The 9379-nt window shown below is 42.6% G+C and overlaps 1 long non-coding RNA gene across 1 annotated transcript; it reads right to left on the reverse strand.

Moving 5' to 3' along the window:
- Positions 1-1961: 1961 nt before the first annotated feature.
- Positions 1962-7096, reverse strand: LOC142820899 (uncharacterized). The gene is made up of 2 exons (XR_012897885.2): positions 6524-7096; positions 1962-2986 (listed from the first exon to the last, which is right to left on the reverse strand). It is a non-coding gene; the product is annotated as an uncharacterized LOC142820899 (long non-coding RNA).
- Between the last annotated feature and the right edge of the window lie 2283 nt (positions 7097-9379).

Raw genomic sequence — 9379 nt, forward strand, 5'->3', positions numbered from 1 at the left:
CAGACCCACAGGGGTACCCAGATCACAGGTTGAAAACCATTGTTTTACATGATTTCTGGGAGTATTCCGTGTTTCTAGTACCATTCCCTGTTTTTGCTTCTTTACATTATGTTCCCTGAATGCAGTAGTTCTAAGAAAGGGCTTACATCCATATTTCCTAAGGTGTTTAGGCACTTAACGACACAGATTGGTGTCTAGTGGAAGTTGGGCACCCAAAATACTTAGAGACTTTTGAAATTTCCACTAGGGGCTTACTTGCATTTTTAGGCAATATTAACTTTGAAAATCTGTCTTTTAAGTCAATGAAAGCTTCAAGTCCCTCTAAGTTGTTAGAAAATCTGAGGCACGCAAGTCACTGGACACTTTTGAAAATATTGGCCACCTCTGTCTATGTGCAATTATGCCATATTCATCTGCCCTGTAGCAAGCTATGCTTTAATATGCTGAGCCAGGTGAACTTTGGAGTGTGTTTCTTTCTCTCGGGAAAGGCTTCTTTACTCGCTCCATGGCTCTGACTGAGGTTCTCTGTTGGTTTTTCAGATGCAATAGAATGTGATAGAAAAGGGACTGAATCAAAGGGGAACAATAAGAAGTCTGGCAGGCAGGTTTCTTTGGGTGCTGCTCTTGAATTTTGTGAAAATTGTTATTTCATTGCAGTACAATGTAACTTTTTCAAAAGGGATTTTTAAAAACCCTCAGTATTTACTGCTTGAAAACATACATCATTTTGTTATAACTGTTACTGAAAAAAAATTTCAGGCAAAAACACATAGTTTCCCTTCCTCTGAAGATATTAGCTCTGAAACTTGTGATAATATCTTTCTAGCTCAAGAATTTGCAGATTGGGGAGAGGAAGTAAACAGCATATAGGATTTCTGGAGCCTATTGTTAATGTAAAATTGGCAGTATACAATGCCTGCTGCTGAAAGCTTCACTGCTCTTTGCTGCTCAAAAGGCTTATCCCACCTTGCCAGATTGAATGCTGCACTGGTAAAGATGATATTTTTTTTTCTCCCAACAGAAGGCATAGAATGCAGAAACTATACATGAGTTTCAATTCAAATTCAATTTTGCGTGTAGAGTTAAGCTCACAATGCAATGTACAGATCTAAGAAATCTTCTACATAACACCATTGGCTGAGTACCTATCAGGGTAGGTCATGCCTGGACTGTACAGGACTGTCTTAATTGAGTCCACACTGGAATTGGACTGTCTAGAAATGTGCTAATCAAGTGATGCTACATCATTGACCCCAGTGCCTATGACCAAAGCAAGAGCCTCAAAACATGAAGCATCTGCCTGTGATGCCAGATGCTGGAGTGTGCATGCTCTTCCAGTGACTTGGAGCCAGGGCTCTCAGCCTTCCCAGACTATTCTACTACCTCTTTTAGGAGGCTGATTTGTCTTCTATACCCCAACTTTCACCTCACTTAAAAACGACTTGCTTACAAAATCAGACATAAAAATACCAAAGGGTTACAGCCCACTATTACTGAAAAATTGCTAACTTTCTCATTTTACCATGTATTTATAAAAAATAAATCAATAGGAATATAAATATGGTATGCACATTTCGGTGCATAGTATATAGAGCATTATAAACAAGTCACTGTATGACATTTTAGTTCATACTGACTTTGCTTGTGCTTTTTATGCTGGCTGTTATGCAACTAGGTAAATATCTAGATGACTTGATGGAACCCCTGGAAGACCTCTGTGTGCTCCCAAGGGTACATGGACCCCTGCCCTGATTGAGAACCACTGAGCCAAAGGAGTGTAATGATTGGGCAATTGTACATGTACAGATGTGGCAGTAAACAGTATGAGCACACAACTAGAAGAATTCAGCTTCAGCACATTTCTCTTTCATTGCAGTCTGAATATGCTGTATTTAAATAATGCTGAAATTTTCATATCTGAAGTTGTACCCTACGCAAAAAAGACACTCAAAACTTTGTAGTGCAATAGAATATTGCTTTACTTTAAAGAAATAAAGAGAAAGAATGAGCCTAAATAGGAAAGTACAAAGAGATCAGCTGAAACTTAAAAGATTAAATGAATTTCATGCGTGACTTTGAAAAATGTATTGGTTTCTAATAAGAGTTAGCAATTTTTAAATTCTTGATCTATCCATGAAAGACAGAAGGTTCCAGCTGCAACGGAATATGCAAACGAATTGGCACATGGGGCTGAAGACTTGACTTTTCCCCTCTCACATGGTGGCCAGCAAGTTATTTCACTGCTGGAACAACGAGAAATTACTTTTCCTTTGAGGCTTGCAATGCCCTCTCGGGTCTTGTCATGGGATGACACAGCCACATGCCTTACACAAGACAGATTGCAATGTCACAACCTAGTCCAAAGAAGGAATGTTATTTATTAATGTAAAGCAATCCACAAGCCTTTAAGGATGGACAGCATATCATGTTTTGTATCAGAATGTGGATTTGCATTATGTATTTGAGTATGGAAGCATATCAAAGTAAACACTTTTAGCCATCAGCTATTCAGTCAAAGTCCATAAAACCTGAGATTTTATGTTCAATTTCTGATCAGCTGATATGTTCTGAGCGGAAGAACAAGGAACGTAGCTACTGTCATCTCAGACTTCATTTTTTAGATGGAGAATCCAGGAAGTTGCTGGGCTTTTCTTTTAAATGAGGTATAACATTACGTTAATGAATCAGAAATGTACACTCCCATAATGCTTTTCCATTTCCAAAATGAAAATCTTGGCTTTGGCTCAGCATCTATCAGTAGTAATGTCCAGAGCACAAACTGTATTCCATTAATGTTACCAGCATGGGAATATGAAAGGTCTATTAGTGACTTTTCAGAGCAGGATAGTGATGTTCCAGCAGCTTACTGAAGATTGAAGAGACACAGGCTGAATAATGACTGAAAGGAGAGCCTGCAGGGAGTCCAGCTGAGGCGTTTCTAATGTGATGTAAAAATTGTTAACAAAGTCAGATTGTGTTGTCAAACCTGCAGAATTTAATATTTAATTTACTAATGAGAAGGAAAGTTTCTAAAAGTATCATATTAATGAAGCCTATATTGTCTTATCTAACTTTTAATACCAGTAAAGTACATTGTGTTTGTAGAACTCATACCCCTGGGAAAACCCAGTGATATGAGAATAAGTAATTTTGCACCTTTCCATCACATTGGAGCAATTTAAAATCACATTAACAGCTAGAAATGTAGCCGTGTTAGTCTGGTGCAGCTGAAACAAAAAACAGGACCATGTAGTACTTTAAAGACTAACAAGATGGTTTAATAGGTGATGAGCTTTCGTGGGCCAGACCCACTTCCTCAGATCAAATGGTGGAAGAAAATTGTCACAACCAAATTGTCAGCGGAATCCATCCAACCATATATGGTTGTGACAATTTTCTTCCACTATTTGATCTGAGGAAGTGGGTCTGGCCCACGAAAGCTCATCACCTATTAAACCATCTTGTTAGTCTTTAAAGTGCTACACAGTCCTGTTTTTTGTTTCATTAACGGCTAGACAGTGTAAAACAAAAGCTGGTAATATCACCAAGAGACACATAACACAAGAATGGAATTAGTGAGAGACCAGTCATGAAATGGATTTTAAGTTACATGATTAATTTAGCACTATTTGTGGAGATGTTTGTGATTAGACAAATTAATAACATGAAGCCCAGATCCAGCTTTCACTAATGGAGGCATGGAAGAATGAGGCTAACAGGAGTAGGTTCATGCACTTAGAGAGTCCTGGGCTATAATAATTGATAGTGATGGCTTTATTTAGAAAGAAGTTATCTTGGATTGCCGAGCATTTAGCTACATGTGGTCTACACTGGCTCATGAAACCAAGAGCTCAAAGTTCAGCACTATGAATTCTATGGCCCAAAGTACAATATGCTTATATATGTTTTAGAAGCATAACCTTATGCTCCATTGCATGGTTGAGATGATTTTTACACTTAATGCAGTGATTCATCTCCTTTATTATGAATGAAATATACAGTGGATATGTTCTCCCGAATGACAGCACTTACTCTCTCAATATGGAATGGATATCTTGAGAATTTACAAACAAATTTGTTAATACAAAGATGATAATATATTTCAATGTAAGAATGAGACACTGACAGGCATACTGGGAGAGGCTAAGTCAGAAAGACAAGTCCTTTAATGTACACAATGGCTAGGAGTGTTATTGGAATGCTACTATGTACCTAAAGGAAGTGGGATAACAGGAAACTGACAATGAACACAAAGATATGGGCCTATCAGACTTGTGTTCTGAGCTTTCTACTGTAGGGTGGCAAGAGCTAGAGCATCAATGGGAGGCATGAAAAGGCTCAACTCTTTCCATGCTCACAGTGTTTTTCATGTTTTAAATATCAGGTGGGAAGCCAAAGTTCCTGACACTGAAGCATGTGAGAAAGCTAATACTGTCCTGGCATTATCTTTTGGCCCTGTACCTCAGGCCTGTGTTATTTGTGGCAAGGACTTGTCACTTGAGAATTGGACTTTTTAGCCACTTGAGATGCTGCAGCAGCCTAGTAAATGCCCTGCTTTGACACTTTCAAGGCAGAGGGCTTCCGTATCCACCTGTAAATAGCAGCCCATTCCTACATAAATACCACAGGAGATCTGAATGGTGGGGAGAAGTGTCTTCAGTGAATGAACGGATACCTCAAACGTCTTTTGCACCCTTTTATATTTATTTAACAGGACCATACTAACAAAAGTGGGCACTTCAGTGACTCACTTTGTTTTAGTGCAGATTGGGTAAGTACCTGGCCACAATAAACCCACACACTGTGTGCAGTCTAAAGTTTGCCCTATATTGAGTACTGGCTTATTTAACAAAGAAATTAACAATTATCTGACAAAGTTCAGATCAAGCCTTCTGGCTGCTCTTAAGATTCTTCCCTCTGAACTACTCAGCTCACACTCTAGGCCCCCTCTCTCTAAAACACTCCCATGCCCATTATAATCAGTGTGGGGGAGAGCCACCAGCCAGTGTGTCAGCGGACTCCATCCAACCCTTCCCTTTCCCAGCAGGTTAAATACATATTAACAGCATAAGGCATTTCAGGGGAAAACTACCAGGGTATGTCTACACTACACGCGGCACGGACTAGACTAGGCTTCCTATTCCGAATTACCGTTACTCCTCGTTTCACGCGGCTACACGCGGCACGGAGTCCGCACTAGCGGACATTTAAAAATGGCGGCACCCGGCTATATGCAAATGAAGCCCGGGAAATTCAAATCCCGGGCTTCATTTGCAACTCCGGTTGCCTACATTAACCACCCTAGTTCGAACTAGGGTGGTAGTGTAGACATACCCCCAGTCTGTTAAGCCTAGGGTATGTCTACACTGCCCTGCAGTTCAGACAAAGTGGATGTGGACAGCAGGTGAACTTAGGAGGGAGGGCATCACAGCATCACTCATTGGTGCACACTGCTATCCACAACACCTTAGTCCAAATTGCTTGGCAATATAAACAGGCTCTTAGCTACCTGTTCTCTGACCTTACTTGAGCTTTATTTATGTTACCAGGCATGAATATTTTGGCAGAGCTCTGAACATAGAGGTGTGAATGTGGAGGAACAAGAGCAGCGGTGGGAAATTTTTTGCCAAAGGCCATTTCAGAAATTTTTGAAGTGGCCCTGGGCTGCACTGGAAAGGGCAGGGCCCAAGCAGAAGGGGCAGGGCCAGGATACTTCTGGGTTCCCCCACCCCCAGACTATCATTGGTCTGGGGGTGGGGGAGTGCCTTTGCCCCCCCCCCCAGATTCTCCCTAGGTGCCCATGCCCCTGGTGTGGGAGGAGACTTCTCACGCTTCCCCACCCTCAGGCCAATCAAAGCTTGGGGGCGGGAGAGTATGTGAAGCCTCCTCTCACCCTACTAGGAGTGCCTGGTGCTTCTAATTGGCCTGGGGGCAGGGGAGCAGCAGGGCCTCCGCTGGTTACATCCACCCACTTGGCGGGCCAGATCAGCCTGCGGAGGCCCTTTTCCCACGGAGACACAAGAGGGTGGAGTGAAGAAGAGGAACAGAATAAGGGGCATGGATGGAGGAGGTGAGCAGTTCAAGAAAAGGAAAATGAGCAAAAGGAGGATAGTTAATTGGCAATAAAGATGGATGATCAGAGCAATTAAAGGGCAGTGGCAATAAAAGTGCAACAATGGAACAATTAATTAGTAATTGCAATAGTACCCGTGTTCAAGAGAGAGAAAGAGAGAGTTAATGCAATCTGGAGGAAGGAACAGATGACATCAGAGAGTGATACAATAACATGTCAAGTCAGTGTGGAATGACTGTGTATGGGCAGGCCTCTTCACTTGTCTCCTTTCTGTGCCTGCTGCTGCTCTTCTCCTTTGGCTTTCTTTACCTTTTGGCATTATATGCGGCATAGTTTTCAGATGTTTCTTATAGTGACCACACCTTCCAAACAATCTCCAAATCATGGCCAGAGTCAGAAAACTGTCACTTCGTTTTGATTGGAAAACCACAATACAAACACTATACTTACTTATAGAAAAAGTTCCTCTCCTCTTCCCCAGGACAGAACCGCAGGTTCCCTGTTGAGCATGCGTATGTATATGAATTTGTATCTGGGTCCATGTCACCTTAGTGCCAAACCACACTGAGAGCAGAAATTATCACTCGAATTAAGGCCACATTTGTTTTCAAACAAGAGCAGAAATTACAGTAGTTGTAGAACAATTATATCTTTTCATTTTAAATGTCAGCAAGCATGAGGTAAAAACCAAACCTACAGTAAATAAAAAAATGCCACTTACAACAAAGTCAAGGAAAATGAATAAGCTAAATTATAATCAGAGAAAAAAAATCAGATGTGGAAACTGTAGCTCTATAGCATAGCCTCCTGTTAGCCAAACCATACTTGGGCTTCAAGAGCCTGATTATCCTTACACCTGGCCTATCCTGGTATAATTCCCCTGATTTCAATAGAGTTACATTTGATGTAAAGTACAGAGGTACGAGTGAAAGAGATTCAGGCTCTCTAACTCTATAAATGTTTTACTGCCATTCCAGCACCAGTCTGCCAATAGAATAGAATATTCAGAGCTCAAAACTTTATTTGGCAGAAGCAACTACTTAGACTGTGAATTTTGGGCTGGATTCCCTCCTGTACCGAGAGCCATTCAACATGCAATGGTGGGTAGGAAGAGGGAGTATGCTACAGCTTTCCAATTCTCACGTTACATCTTCTCTCATCCTGGATCTAAGGTAAGTTGCAGATTCCTAATTTATGACAACGAGCAGTCCTGTGACCCCTTAGAGGCTAACAAAAATATATATAGTATCCTAAGCTTTTGCGGGCAAAATGTAATTTATGACAGTTGCTTATGATACCTGAGGGGCCATACACAGAATTTACAGGGCAGGGAAGAAATTTGCCATTTTGCTACCTCATCTCAGCCACATATGCTAGGCTATGTAACAGGAGCTATCTGAGAGCTCCCTCTGGAGAAGAATTTCTCAGCTAACCAGTTTCAGCTAGCATTCAGCTCCTTTGTACTACATGGCTGTGTCTAGACTACATGCCTCTGTTGGCAGAGGCATGTAGATTGGACACATAGGCAAAGGCAAATGAAGCCACGATTTAAATGATCGCGGCTTCATTTACATTTACAGTTCCTGTCCGCGGGGATCCGAGCTGCTGCTGCAGACCAGCCTCTGTCCGTGAGCTGCCGTTATTTCTCGTAGAATGAGGTTTACCGGGGCTGCCGACAAAGGGCTTTGATATCGACAGGGGGAACGTCCAGACTAGCGCGCGAGCCGACAAACAGCTGATCAGCTGTTTGTCGGCTCAGCGCGGAAGCCATGTAAATGTAAATGAAGCTGCGATCATTTAAATCGCGGCTTCATTTGCCTTTGCTGAACAAACAAATCTACATGGCTCCGTTGACGGAGCCATGTAGTCTAGACGTACCCCATGAGTAATGCAAATAAACCAGTTTTCTGAGAAGAATGCAAAGGCTCAGAGTAGGGATGTTAGCACATAGTAGTAGTTGAGTAAATGATTAACCAATATGCTATCCCCTCCCTGCCCGCGAACAGCAGCTGCTGCCTCGAAGAGCCCCTGTCCGTGGCAGCCTGGGCTGGCGGTGCACAGGGGGTGCTTCATCTGGGCAGGCAGTCCAGCTCAGACCTGGCTTGCACTGGGTCTGGGACTTACCTCTTCTGTGGCTCTGCAGTTTAAATGCACTAAGAGCTGGGGGGGCAGGCAGCACTGGTTCCTGCCTCTCCCGCTCCCACTGCCTCTGATACAGGCAGCGGTGGGGGGGGATACGAGTATATAAGTAATTGACTAGTTTAACTGATAATTGATTATTGGTTAGTCAACTACTCATTTACATACCTAGTGGACAGAAGCTTGACCACAGGAGCAGCTCACGGACAGAGGCTGGTCTGCAGCAGCAGCTCGGATCCCCGCGGACAGGAACTGACACAAAGGCAGCAACATGGAGTAGCAGGGGCTCTCCGGGGGTGGGGCTGGAGACCACTGGCCCCACCCCAGAGGGACTATCGAATAGTCATGTAACTGCTAAGATTTCATGTGGTTACGCAACTATTCAATTACAACATCCCTAGTTCAGAGAGAGAGAGAAGGGGGGTGAGGTAATGTCTTTTACTGGATGAACGTCTGTTGATGAAAGGAATAAGCTTGTGAGCTCATCAGTAGTTAAACTGACTTAAGTCAGTGTAGACCAGGCCTTAATGGATTACAGATTGCTGTGATGAGACTTAAAACCATTGTCTCTATTGATTCCCTTATTTCTAGTGTCTAGCAGAATTATGAATTTAAGCTCCTAGGCTTGTTTTTGAATGTGTTGTGCAGATTTCCTTTGATTATTTCACCAGAAAAATAGATTGTATCATAGAATGGGCCATCCTAATTCCCCGAGAGAACCTTCTTCAACAGAGGGGAAAATAACCCACTGACTGCAACCCTCTAGTTGTGATGAACCCTCCCCTCCCACTGGAACCTAGGTGGGGTATCATCAACAATTATAACCACACTTGATGGGGACTGCATCCTGAAAGAAATCTTTCTCAGACCTCCTCTTATGGTCTCCAAATAACCTTCTGACCTAGCCAAGCTCCTCATACAAACAAAACACAGACCAAGACACACCGGCTATGTCTACACTGGCCCCTTTTCCGGAAGGGGCATGTTAATTTCAGAGATCATAATAGGGAAATCCGCGGGGGATTTAAATACCCCCCGCGGCATTTAAATAAAAATGTCCGCCGCTTTTTTCCGGCTTTTAGAAAAGCCGGAAAAGAGCGTCTACACTGGCCCCAATCCTCTGGAAAACGCGCCCTTTTCTGGAGGATCTTATTCCTACTTTGAAGT

Source organism: Pelodiscus sinensis, chromosome 1, assembly GCF_052426305.1.
Source record: "Pelodiscus sinensis isolate ZL-2025 chromosome 1, ASM5242630v1, whole genome shotgun sequence".
NCBI classification, from domain to species: Eukaryota; Metazoa; Chordata; order Testudines; family Trionychidae; genus Pelodiscus; species Pelodiscus sinensis.